Raw genomic sequence first — 3,976 nt, 5'->3', positions numbered from 1 at the left:
TGTATTCCGGTCGTGCGCATACATATCTGCCTGCGTGGCTTCATGACAGTGCGGCGCGAAGCTCCGCTGTCTGGCCATGAGATAGTATGTATTCCGGTCGTGCGCATACATATCTGCCTGCGTGGCTTCATGACAGTGCGACGCGAAGCTCCGCTGGTTATCAAAATCATGGGACATGTCGACATGTCGATTTTCATGGTGTACACTGCGGTGGAGAAGGCCATCATGATTGAGATTGGAGGACCAATGTTGATGGAGGGGACCATCGAGGCAATGAAGATTTTGCTTCACAGGGGCCAGTGATCCAATTTGGATTTGGTAACTGTGAGCCTGGTGTTTAATGATTTGCAGGAGCGGCCTTGGCAAGTGGGGGCAACAACACCGGAGGTATTCAAGTTTGGTGGCGTTCCTCGAGTTCCAAGTCTTGACCTTCAGGGTGAAAACCTAAGGCGTGACCTTCATTGGTTGTGCCTGGCAATGACCTTGCTGAAGAAATTGTTTTGAGAGTTCATATTTTTTCCAGGGTGAAAACCTAATATCTTCGATCGGGCGGCGACGACGCTTGTGCACCGGTTTCCCTCCTTGGGGGCGTGGCCTTTGGAGAACCTTCTTGTATTCCGGGTGTTGTTTGTGGCTAGTTTGTTGGGTTGCTGCTGCGAGGAGTTGATTACCGTGGCAGGCCTTTTCTCTTTTCTTTTCTTTTCTTTTCTTTCAGGCTGTGTGCATCCTGAATGTCGTTTGTGACATTTAGTTGGTGCAGAGGCTAGGTGTAGTTGGTATCTCCTCGATATTAATATATTCTTTTTATCGAAAAATGCATCTTATTTTGTAGGGAAGAATTATGTATCTTGTCCCAAGGAGAATAAAAATCTGTTGGTTTAGTTCGACATGGCTAATGAAGGTATTTACTACCTTCGTCTAGGTGAATAAGTCATTTGTGTAGTTCTAGGTCATCGATTTAAGAAATTAAATATGTGTTATATGTCATAAAAAGTATATCACTAGATTTCTATACGGATGTAGTTTTTAAATATATATTTTTTGTCATATATAATACGTATTTAGATAGTTAAATCGTCGACTTAGAACTACGCGAATGACTTATTCACTGAGACGGAGGTAGTACTAACTAATTATGCAAATGAACCTTACTTCATCCGTCGTAAAAAAAGAATGAGCATTCGCCAGCAAATATCAATAGACCATCAGTAAGAGCAATACCAGCTCATTGATAACATAATATCAGGACATAAAATTCAAGATGCCACATGCTGTACCAACCAAAGTCAAAACCCAAAAACGATGGCAAAATGCTCACCACATCTTCAGAGCACGGTGCTTGTCTGATTTGTCCAGGTGGCTACCAAATTATTGCACCCTGTCCACCTCAGATGTTCCAAACACAACTTTTTGCCTCAAGGAACACATGCAGTCAACCAATACAGAGTCCAGACCGTGCGTCCTGCCAAAAGATCATAGCCAGCTAGATGCAGGGAAATCATTTCCCATTCTCATAGTCGGTGGATTGCTGATGGTGATGCCGAGGGTGAGGTGGTTGGAGGAAACTAGACAGAAAATATCCAGATATTTCCAAGGGAGAGGTGGAAAATGAAAAGATACCATCTGGCCACCGTTCACCAGTCCAGTGGGCCTCAAGAAGGGACCGTGAGCATGTGACACCAGATGAAGTGTAAACATCAAATCCTTATCGCTTTGCAATCGGCGAGAGCCTGATAACGTAAAGTTCCTTGCCACTCCGGATGATTCTTACTCTCTTTGTCTTCTCATGTTCAAGTTTTAGTGTTTTGAGGGATATATATATTCTCCATTCCACGTCTTTGACCCCCCCCCCCCCCCCCTTCCCATTCCACAACAGTCTATCTTCAGAAAAGAAAAGGTGAGGTTTCCACAATAGTCTATCTTCAGAAAAGAAAAGGTGAGGTTCGTAGCTGAAAATTGCTGCAGTACTACTTTGGTTCACAGGTAAACTATCCATCCTGCAAGATCTCCCTGCCTAACATGTCTGCATGCCTATTTTTCTTAGACAATACAAGTCCATTATATATGTGGTGACAATGCACAGTGTGCCTGCAGAATATCCGGATCCTTGGATACAGTGTCCAACATGCATAGCATAGTTGCTGGTGTGATGCAACAAGGATAAACCCAGAACATGGAAGTATACCTCCCATTCTGATTGTGGAGCTGTGTGCATTGAACTGCCAACCAATTGCGAGGCGGGATGATCCTATCAAAAAATAAAATAGAATTGCGAGACGGGATGGAGAAAGATCTCACATGGCGTCTGGCGCAGCAAGTGGCCTAGCTAGTACTCTAGATAAGTGGGGAAACCATGAGAAAATGGGATGGACTAGTATCATGCATGCATATGGGCACACCATTGTCCAAACCTTTATTTATTTATTTATTTATGACTAGAACTTGCAGCAAAAAGGTGCACCACGAACTCCACTCATGTCCACGCATATGTAAGCTCGTTTGTAGGAGATGGAAAGTACCACGACTGAGTGTTCAAGCCAAATGTAAACATCTTGCTGATCGCCAGCTTCGACTGGAGAGGATACTAGTAGCATACACAATTATCAGTTGATTGGCAACACAACGACGATAGGTAGCGATTTTCTTTGAAAGGAAAAGGTTCTAAAACGACGCACATAGCAGACAAATGGAATTTTAAGGAGCGTCGATCCATGCATATACCAACACATTTTTTTGTGTGCTACGTACTGTATTTTTTTGTCACCCTTTTCTTGGTGTCGGCGCGTGCTCTACCGTCTACATGTCCAGGTACATACCCTCAAAAAAAAAAACATGTCCAGGTACATGCGTATATTTTTTAATATAATCAGTCCATGTACGTACGTATGCCAACTGGTATTATCAATCACGATCGTCCAGGAATTATTATCCTTGACCCAAGCCGGACCCCGCGAACAATTGCCTTTCCTTTTCTTAATTTGGACAGGCACCACCGGGCAGAAACAATATGTTATGCAGGAAGGAGATGCTTGGAATATCTCCTTGACAACAACACTATATGAAAGGTGATCCAGCAATGGCTCTTATTTTTTTGCGGGGATCCACCAATGGCTTTATCACCACGATTACTTTACTTTATCTTGGTGTGCTTATTATTATAACCTAAAATAATACGCCGCACTTTGCGTACCGACCTCATCCATTTTATCCAAGTGAAAAAAAGCATAGTCTGGGCTGAGGCCTCAGAGTACAACTGTTTCGCCGTGTCTTCAGATTACCTAAAATTTCATGGCTTCCTCGCATTGGACGGGAAAAAAAATCAGGATTTTTAAAAAATCAATCCATTCATCAACAGTCACAAAGAATACCATTTTTTTTACATTTAGGTCAATGAACCATTTTTTTACATTTAGGTCAATGAACCACCCAGCAACTCCCCGCAAAAAAATAAAATAAAAATGAACCACCCAGCAACAACTACAAGCATTGGAGCAAGCTGAAGACACGTCACCGCCATCACCCTCCCTCATCGGAGCCCGGGTTAACCACACAGTCTGGACTGTTTTTTGGACCTCTATGTCTAACTCTCTCCTACTTGAATCTTGTTTTTTTATCCTTCTCCTATCCTACTTGAAAAATTGGTGATGTCAGATTTTTAACCATGACAAATCAAACATTTTTATGACATATTATGTTATCAGGAGGAAGCCAAATTTCTTTAGTAAGCATGATAGATTCTGGCAAAAACTGAACAATAAAAGGATTTGCCATGCTTGCTAAAGAAAATTGTCGTCACCGTGACAGCAAAAATTGCGATAAAAAACATTCGATTTCTCATGCTCAAAAATCTGATATTTGATTTCTCACGATAAAAAAAAATCTGATATTTGATTTCCCATGATAAAAAATCTGGCGTTTGATTTGTAGCGAAGTCCTGAAAACTATAAGATTCACTCATCCATTCATTCTTTACTAA

General features: G+C 41.9%; 1 long non-coding RNA gene across 1 annotated transcript; it reads left to right on the top strand.

Moving 5' to 3' along the window:
• The first annotated feature begins 1,860 nt into the window (after positions 1–1,860).
• Positions 1,861–2,577, top strand: LOC123154428 (uncharacterized). Its single transcript, XR_006476840.1, has 2 exons — positions 1,861–1,983; positions 2,095–2,577. It is a non-coding gene; the product is annotated as an uncharacterized lncRNA (long non-coding RNA).
• Positions 2,578–3,976: the final 1,399 nt, after the last annotated feature.

This window comes from Triticum aestivum, chromosome 7A (genome assembly GCF_018294505.1).
Source record: "Triticum aestivum cultivar Chinese Spring chromosome 7A, IWGSC CS RefSeq v2.1, whole genome shotgun sequence".
NCBI classification, from domain to species: domain Eukaryota; kingdom Viridiplantae; phylum Streptophyta; class Magnoliopsida; order Poales; family Poaceae; genus Triticum; species Triticum aestivum.
Note: the sequence above shows the minus strand (reverse complement) of the source record. Positions and strands in the feature narration are given on the sequence as shown.